At 41.9% G+C, this 9,768-nt stretch overlaps 2 non-coding genes across 2 annotated transcripts; one reads left to right on the forward strand and one right to left on the reverse strand.

Moving 5' to 3' along the window:
• Window positions 1–231: 231 nt before the first annotated feature.
• Window positions 232–313, forward strand: trnas-uga. Its single transcript has one exon. It is a non-coding gene; the product is annotated as a tRNA-Ser (tRNA).
• Window positions 314–8,374: 8,061 nt separating this feature from the next.
• trnal-aag lies at window positions 8,375–8,456 on the reverse strand. Its single transcript has one exon. It is a non-coding gene; the product is annotated as a tRNA-Leu (tRNA).
• Window positions 8,457–9,768: the final 1,312 nt, after the last annotated feature.

The following is a 9,768-nucleotide window of genomic DNA, read 5'->3' on the forward strand; positions in this document are numbered from 1 at the left end:
AGTCCAAATCATCACCCCTCCACCACTGTGCTAGACCTCATGTATGAGGAGCTGTACATTGTCTGTGCAAAGGGTTAGGTGGTTTGTTCACATGCAGCTCTGCAAACCTAAGCTGTGCTGTGAAGAAGGCGAGATTCAGGTGGAGACAATGCAGAGATTCACTGCAGAAATCGGTGAAAATGATTTAGTGTTGGTGGTGTCACAATACATGCAAAGAAACCAAAGCAAGCAGCTGTGATGGCCGAGTGGTTAAGGCGTTGGACTTGAAATCCAATGGGATCTTCCCGCGCAGGTTCAAATCCTGCTCACAGCGAAGCACTTCTCTTTGTCACCATGTCCACATTAACCCCCTCTTAACAAAGAGAGTGCAACACCAGACAGAACAGAGCGATACAGGCACAACAGTGCAACAGAAATGTGCTGTGATGTGTGTAAATTTTCTGACTGGCTCTTCGTCTCATCCTTCTCACTCTAATTTAAGAAATCCTGGTCAGTACACCTGAAAATAACTTGTGATTGTAGTTACAAGAGCAAACGCGCGTGAAATCTTCATAAAAAAAAAAAGATAAACACATCTACAAAATCCGGATAAAATGCTTTTGGACACTTTCTGCGTATTTTCACTGATGATATTTAGGAAGTCAAGAAGAGCAGAAAGCACAAAGACAGCTTAAAATCTTTATCTAATGTTTAATAAATAGCAGCAAGCTGAGTGCATTTTTCCAAATGTATTGTGCTGGCTTTCAAACCCATTTTTCCATTTTGTCTAATTAAAATATTGCAGCTAAGTGTTTGCGATTTCACCACAGATCCATGTCAGATACCATTTTCTTCCCCACACAGCGAGAACAGGCTGCAAAGCTTCTCTCCGGCCTAAATTTAGTTCAGTACGTCGTCTCATCTCATCGCACTCAGGGAACAAACGTCTGCTTTCAAATCAACAAGCTGATGATCATTATTTGGAAATGAGTGATGAAATTATTGCCTGAAACATACGGTGATGTGCAATGAAACTAAAACGAGAGACAATAACAGTGGCAGCAGTAATCTATGGCAGCCTGTTGCCTGCTTACAATGGGCCTCGCTTCAGCTTTTAATGCCCTCGCCTGCTGACTCGCTGTCACTTCATCAGTTTGAATGATTAGGCGGTGCTTATCTCTCACTGTGAGCCGTGTTTGTCGGTGGAGAATCGCTTAATTGTTTTGTTAGTTTATCGAAGCCCAAGTGTAGTATGAGAAATGAGTGGGTTAAATCTAATGTTGCTGTCAGTGTAAGAAAGAAATATATCATTTTTTTCTGTAGATTAGACTTTTTTCATAAACCATCTGGCTAAAGTGTGCAGGGCGTCTTTTCCTTTGGGCCACATTTGGTCTTAACTGGGGCCAGTTTGGGTCCTGCCTTATTTTGTAATCCCTGCTTGTTTTGCACTGTAGTTAGACATCCTCACCTGCTGTCAATCAGCTGATGCTCCCCATTTTTCCCCATCAGACTGTTGCATTTTCATTACAGTCTTTGAGTTTTTCACTGTACTACAATTAGTTTTCCTCGTGTTTTTATTTTCTCGCTGTGTATTTTTTGCATCCTGTTAGTCCCAGTTGCATTCCTTGTGATGTTTGTGTCTGATTTTTGGCCCTTTTGACTTTTTGACATTAGCCTGGATTAAAAATTAGGATTTAGTGCTTTTCCTCTGACTGCCTGGTCCTGTGTTTGAGTCCTCTCTGGGGTCAATGCACAGGGTAAGTCTGGCTGCCTTAACTCAGCCACAGATCTGTACTACAAAGCGGGATTATCCAGGTGACTTCGGGGTTAACCCTGGGTGTTCGCTGTTATGGAGACGGTTTACTTCTTGCTATGTCATGCTTACATCGCCATGGTTACTTATGCTACAGATATAATCTCTGGAGCAGTGTTGTTGTGCTCTAGATTAAAGATCAGGTAAGAAATCACCGCCTACTGAACAATCAGATCTATGGAAAATATCATCACCATTCCTTGTAGATGTCTCTGATCACTGTGCACAGATAACAGGAGAGCCTAAAGTTTTATTCTATAAGCACGTCTTTAATACATACACAAACCATTTGTAGCAACAATGTTACCAATGTCCTTTTTCCCTTAAAATATGATCTTAAATTCTATCAAACTGGCATGTTGTCTCAGCCTACACTTGTGTTTCTATACAAATCAAATTCTAACAAAGTTGGGACTCTGTGTAAAATGTAAATGACAACAGAATGATATTGAACCCAGCTGCTCAGTGGTCCTGGGACTTCTTTGTTGTATCTGTTTGTTTCACGATGCACCAAATGTTTTCAGCTGGTTTAGCTTCGTCTTGTTGATGCAAAGCCTTCGACTAAAACACGTGTTGTTTGGATGGGAGCATATTCTGATGTAAAACCTGCATATACCAACAGTGATGGTGCGTTTCCAGATGTGCAAGCTGCTCGTCCCATAAGTACTAATGACCTCCAATACCAGCTGATAACAAGCCAAATGGTCCCTCTCCTCTTAATTCCAGAAGCAGTGGCATCCATGTTTTCCAAACAGAATTTCACATTTTGTGACTTCCACTTTGCCTCAGTCTAGAGTCCAAGGCTCTGTTCTTGGACTCCACCGACTGTCAGGGTCTCTCAGTTTTCACACCTGTTTCTGATTTGCTCATGACCGGCCAGTACTTAAGCACCCGCTCGAGCAGCCATTCTCTGCCAGATTGTTGTGGTAATCAGGCTCAGTCATGCTTGTGTGCTTCCTAACGTTGCCTTTTTTCTGCTTTTCAGTCTCGTGTTCGGTTGGCTGAAGACCTCCTCTTGTGTTTAGTACTGACCTGCTGTCTCGGGCTGGTTTGCTCCTATAAGGAAAGGATTCATCTTCACTTACCTGCCAGAACTCACCTGTCTGCTCTTAACCTTAACTCAAATCCCTGGAATTCTCGCTGCATCTCATTTCATTGCATTTTGTATTTACTCAGGTTATTGTTGTCAAATAAGAACATTTGTCTGATGATTTGAACCACGCAGGTGTGACAAAAAAACCACCTAAGAAATCCAGAAGGGGGCAAATACTTTTTCACAGCAGTGTCAGCCTGAAATTAATCACATTTGCTATTTTTATTTTATAATTTACTATTAAAAGTGCAAATTAAAAATAAAAATTCAGGATTTTGCAATAAAAATATCAGTGACTTTTTCTGTCACTGCTTCAGCCCCATTGGGGATCAAAACTCAGCTGCGGCACTGTCCTTCCAAGCTGCAGAGAAGATGGGACCCCTAACGTTTGCAGAGTTATGGCCACACTTTACCCGCTGAGCATCCCTGCAATTAAGTTGAATGGGCGCACAAACCATATTGCTAATGGTTTCACAAAGCCCAAGCCCCAGAGAAGTGTGGCGATTGAAGAATCCATCAGTGAAATTGCGCACTGACATGCCCCACTAAGTTTGACTGCACGATGGAGCTCACTTATCCAAAATGCATCCAATATACAAATATAGCCAAACACACGCCACGTCATGACACAGAGCCGTCACAGACAGCAGCTGTTTGTCGCATGTCGGAGAATCATAATCCTCGCTGAAAGCAGGACAATCAAATCATTTCTCCAACGAGACTTTACAGCCAACAAATGACAGTTTGTTAATTTGACTGAAAAGGCAACAGAAGGGGATTTTTTTTACAGCCAAATGGCAGTTTATTTTTACTGAAATGCTCCCAAAAAGTTCATCTGTACCCAGACAAAAAAAAGATAAAAATCCAGATTAACAAAGTAATTTCATTGCAGTCTGTGCTCAGAGGGTCCTCACAGCATGCTGTAATAAACGAGCTGAAATGCAGCGGCTTTGCATCTAGAAAGTTCTTGACATTTTCTTGATTTTTTCCTCTTTAATCAACTCACTCGTGTTTTTATTTCAAGGTGAACTCCGGTCCAGGTGAAAACTACCCTGCTGGTTTTGTTGCCTCTCTGTTTCTGAGCTTTTTGCGCATCTTTTGACGTAATTGTGCTTCCCATTATTTCTCTTCTCTGACTTTTACTTTGCCTCGCTTGATCTCCTGAAACTGCTGTAAAATATCTCAAAATAACCTCCTCCCTGTGGAGGAATATAGGTGACAGCTGAGTGCCTTAATTATGGGGACAGAAAAAGGTGAATAAGCTGCGAGTGCAGCTCCACGGGGCTGTGCTCATTTGCAGATTCAGAACTTTATTTAGGGGGTTACAATACGGTGCAGTACTCAGTGTCATGTATGACTATTGATCTGTGTATTAAAAACAGACGTCATCGATATGAAACCCACCGGTTTATAAATGTCATGGTCCTGGATTTTTTTGGAATATGTTGAGTTTTTATTCCTGTTTTGATTTTTAATGTTTCTGTGCGTCTCCAGCCTTTCCCTCCCTCCATCTTCTCCATGTTTTTTATCATATTTTCCTGTTTTATTTTGGAATTGTTTCTCCTTGTGTATCTCTCCCTGGCTTTCACTTCTTGTCTTATTGGGTCATCTTCTCCACCACCTTCACTCCACACCATAAAAATCTCTCATTAGGCTAAAACGCTCATTTAAAAAAAATTATTTTAAACATACAAAATAGATGTGAACTTAAATAGCAGGAACTGAGGCCTCGCCGGCTTACTACCCTTTAGTTTGTGTTGTCCTGAAGCCCCGAATTAAACGTTTTGGCCACTGCTATCTTGGTTTAGGGTGGAACCTGAGGGACACTCAAAATCATACGAACTTGTCACGTGTAACTGTTTTATCTCACATTTTAACTGTAGCAGGGATCATTTAAAAGGAACAACATATCCAGCATCATCATTATGAGTTGGGCGAGAGAAATAACCCCAAGCGAGATAGTCAAGTGTCTTATTCATGACTGATGGGAGGGTGGAGTGAGAGGTGGACCCGTTGATTGGTGCATCAGCAGTAATGCAGGCTCGGCTGAAGTGGTGAAGAGAGAGCTCCAACATTCATCTAGTCTTCAAAAATGATCGAAAGAGCGAAGCTGTGAATTCAAGTGGCTGAAATGTGTTTCTCTGCCTTTGAGGCAGGCTGATAGGCCGAGGACCTTGGACGCCCAGTGGGAGCTAAGAGAAGAACCACTCCTACATTGTGTTGGAAGGAGCCAGTTGAACTTCCTTGAGCACACAACAATAGGGAGGAGACTTTGGAGCAAGCCCAGAACTTGCTGGGGAGATCAGGCCTGGGAGTGCCTTGTGATCCACCATGAGGGACTGTTCAGCGCTGCTGAGGAGAAGGGCGTCTGGAATATCCTGCTTAGCCTTGCTGTGTCTGTGCTCTCACCATGATTTGGAAGGTAGACAAATGTGTGCGAGGAGCCTCGTGTTCACCCAACCGATGGTGAAAAATACGTCATCCGGACCGACGTGAACCCTCACATATGGGTGGATGCGTAATGGCTGTTCATGTTTGAACCAAACTGTGAGCGAAGAATAGGCTCTGCCAAACTAGCCGCTGCTGCCAGTGATGTGGAAATGTTCCTGCAGAGTTCAGCAGCAGTGTTTTCTGAACTCTCTCACCTTTTAATGCACATAAAGGCTTTATAAGAGAGTTAAAGGAAAACGGGAAATCTCAGAAAAACATTCAACTTCCTTTTAAATTAAATTTGATGTTTTTGTAACACTGTAAACAGAAAAGACTTGGTAATCCCATGTGATTACTTCCTCTTTTTCCCCTCCCCATTTACTTGTTTGAGTGACAGTTTGCTTATACATCCAGCTGTCTAGAAGCTCACACAGTCTCAGAAGAACAGAGAAACTCAAACACTGCTGAATTACTGAGCGCACAGCAGTCGCACGACACGAGTCTCCCTCCTGCTGCGCGCTCACAGAGCTCCATTGTAAGCGGAGACGTTTGCCATTTGAGAAAAAGATGCCACCTTCTGTTTCTAAAATGACAGCTGGCATTAAAGTACAGCTCATTGTTGGATACTGTGGAAGCATTAGCTGAGTGCATTGTGGTCCGAAAATAGTGGGATTTGTGGGGACTAATGATTTTCTGGAGGCATTTATTTTTCGTAGAGGACACGCTTTGATGCACAAAAAAGGCCAACGGGTCATTAATGAAAGTGGAAAAGGCTTTGCGCACTTTGAATAACTGCTGGATTTAATACCGTGGCCATCATGGAGTAATCTGCAGCATTTACCGAGGATTATCATGTGCAGAACAATGCCAGTGTAATCCTAAAAGGCTGACCTGTTGGTCAGACCACTGTAATTATGATTATCGGAGCTCATATCCTGATGAGACATTTATACTCACACGAGTAAACAGAAAGTGAACATTTTTGGCTGCACGCTGGGACTTCTTGGACACAGAAAGTGGAAATAGGAGCAAATTGAAAACTTCATTGACACTTTTGAGTCATAATCGCCTCTGTCCTTTCTCACAAGTGCTTATTTTTTTTGCAATCAGTGTTAAAAATACAGAAGTGGTCACGTTAAAGGGAGTTCAAATAACCACTGTTTACCCAACACTGCTGTCTTCTTAGTAATTGCATGTAAAATCTAAAAAAAATGGAGATGAACGGAGGTGATGGTGTCGCTGTCGGCTGTGCCAGCAGCTGTATTCCTGTAAGGACTTCTTCTTTTAACATCTTCATTTTCGTCTCTGGTTTCTTTAATTGATTAACATGCCTGAGATGCGCTGCGTTGCCATGATTGCATTGTTCACATTTTTGTTGCTTGATCAGCACTTGGGTTTGGCTTATCCTGTGTTACAGTTATAAACGCTGATAGGAGCCCAGAAATGAACGAACAAAAACAGCAAACAAACAAATCAAGCAGAAAAGATTCTCTAGAGAGTCTGAACCACGGAGACAGAGAGGGAGCATACACCTGAGACACTCTGCAGACTTTCACCAACTGAAGACGACATAATATCACATTAAAGCTGAAAACAATAATCACCAGGGCAGATATGTGAGTGTCCTGACTGATGTCACGTGGTTAAATAGCAACTGTACCAATTTGGCTTTTTACACCAGCTCCTAAACCTCAGGAAGACTTTTTATCATCAGTCTGACAGAAAGCTGAAACCTGCATGCAGACATCGTGCTGTTCTGCCATTCAGACAAACGGATCTTAACAAAATCTAACCCAGCACATCTGTTTTAATTCAGTTTGTCAAATAACCAGTTATACATACACTTTAGCTCAGGCTATTTGCATTTGTTGCTATATATCTGTGTTAGCATTGGCACTTTGATCAGATTATCATGGTGATAAAAACATGTAAAGTTTTTATTTATGGGCTTAAAAATGAACGATTTCCAGTGCTATGAAGTTTGCACAACCTGACTTAATCACTCAGAAACCGACTGGACCATAAGGGATGAATAAAGAATTTTTTGCATCATTTAGAGCTGAAGTTTGAGTTTGACTGCAGTTAATAAGATGAGATGATCCCTGACTTGTTAACTGCTCCAGAGGGAGAAACAATCCCAGTGTCTGCATCAGTGCTTCGGTTTCCAATCCCAAAATAAGACTGATTCACATCCACCAGGTCACCATGACCTGCTTAGGGTCGGAGCTGGGATAAGGTTTTGTTGTATGTAATACAAATATAATATAGCAGTGCTTGTGCAATATGCTATATTAAATTTAGCAGTGCACAGGGTCAAAGCATTTCTTTTTGGATATACCAAATATCCAATCCTCCAAACAGGTTGCCAGTGACCCGCTTGATGTAGAGCCTGTAAGGTCTGTGTACCTTAAGGCGTCGCCACAGCAGAAGTCTGTACTATGAAGCAGGATCTTATCCGGATAACCTCAGGATCAATCCTGGGCTTTCTGTACTAGGAAGGTCACTTCTTACAGATTAAAGATCAACAGGTATGAAATCACTTTTATATTTAATCTTTACTCTCAAACAGCAGCTGATAGAATACAAACTTAAACCTTGGGGAGCAGGTTACGCTCAGCGTTTATGTTTAAAATCACTGAGTGTTTTCCTTACAGCATGCTTTATGTATCATATAGATTGTTAAGCCATAATTTACTAAAATCAGTGAATGAAGGGCAAACTGTACCACTGTCAGTTGCCAACAGGTTTATATGTGATTCTAATCTGCATTTAAGTCTCTTTTACCTGAACTACAGCTACTAGAAGACAGAACAAAAACCTGTACAATGAAATTAATTTCACTTTGATCTGCTGACAAACTGAAGCAATTTCCATCATAGGGAGCAGTTACTGTAGACAGAAGAAACTCTTTTTTTTAGATCAGTTAGATGGTGCCAAGCCCACTCCTTTCATGTGAATATGCAGAGTAGATAACCAGTTTAACCATTTTGAAAATTCAGTTCACAGCTTGGAAGGCAAACATGTAAAGCATAGGAGAACATGTGGAGCCACTAAAGGCCTGGCAGTGGTGGGATTCGAACCCACGGCCCCAAAGAGATTGGAGCCTTAATCCAGCACCATAGACCACTCGGCCACACAACCACTGATTTTGCTATAAAACAACATTTATTGGTTGGTTAAACCTCAACGAGAAATCTCTATCCCTATAGCATGCTCTTAATATCCAGGTGTCCAGCAGCTTTTAATTAGTTTTTATTTACACCTCTACATGGGATTTAGCATTAGTAAAAAAGTCTGATAACAGCCCAAAAGGTCTCTCAGTGGTAACAGCTGACTATTTCTGAAACTATGCTTGCAGCTAAAATTCAGTCTAACCCCCCAAATAACAAAACCAAGCCAGGACCCACAAACAGGATCCAACAAACAAAGAAAGACCCAAACAAGGATTCAAAACTCAGAGACAGCAGGAAAATCCCCACATAAAGACAGAGAAACAGCGAAGGACAAAAGCAAAACCAAATCAAAGCTCAAGTTAGCAGAAAACCAAACACTTGAAATCATCACAAAACCCAGAGACTAAAGCAATAAGCTTTATTTTTCCTGTAAATGCTCTTCTTGAACTCACAAATACAGCAGGTGGACTGTAGTAAATTGTAAAATATCTCTTCCTAAATGCACTCGCTGTAAGTGATGTAATGTGATGCAGTAGCGGCAGAGCAAAACAAAGCCTGTGTAAGAATTTCATCAGTGGAGTAAAAAAGACCGAAGCTCACAGAATACAGCCACAAATAACTGTGTCACCATCATCATCTGTTTCCCACATAAAGTTCAACAATCACAGCTGCTCGACTCACCTTTGCCTTTGCACCTCCTCCTCCTCTTCCTCTTAGACTTTCCTTTTAGGTCACAGTCTGACTGCTCCATGTTTCTGCTGCAGGTCCCCGGTGCCATTTAAGGGATGTTTTTTCCTCTGTTATTGTTATTTTCCCACTAGTTTGTCCTTCTGCTGCTTCTTCTCTTCTGCTGGCCTGAAACAAATGAATCAGAGTGCAGCTCTGCAGCAGGAAGCCCTGCACAGTGACTGACTTCTCTCTCCCGCTGCCGGCTTTTGGAGGCGGGCGACTGCTGAGGTTGTGACATCATGAGGAGAGAAAGGGCTGTGATTCAGCATCACTGAGTTTGGTGGCATCAGCTGGTGGTCAGTGGCACATTTTGTAAATCATACAGGGGCGCTGAACTAGTGTCTGAACACTACAACCAAACATAAGCATCAGAATATTGATGTTAGGGGAGAAAACAGAGGAATATCAGTGTTTCTGAGAAAGATGGAGAACCTTTGAAGCATGTGGTCAGAGGATTCAAAGTTATCATTTTCACCAACTAACCTACCATGCATGTCTTTGGACTGTGGAAAGAGAGCAGAGAAACCAGCCGTTTGAGGACTGAACATCAC

Source organism: Oreochromis aureus, linkage group 18 (genome assembly GCF_013358895.1).
Source record: "Oreochromis aureus strain Israel breed Guangdong linkage group 18, ZZ_aureus, whole genome shotgun sequence".
Classification (NCBI taxonomy): domain Eukaryota; kingdom Metazoa; phylum Chordata; class Actinopteri; order Cichliformes; family Cichlidae; genus Oreochromis; species Oreochromis aureus.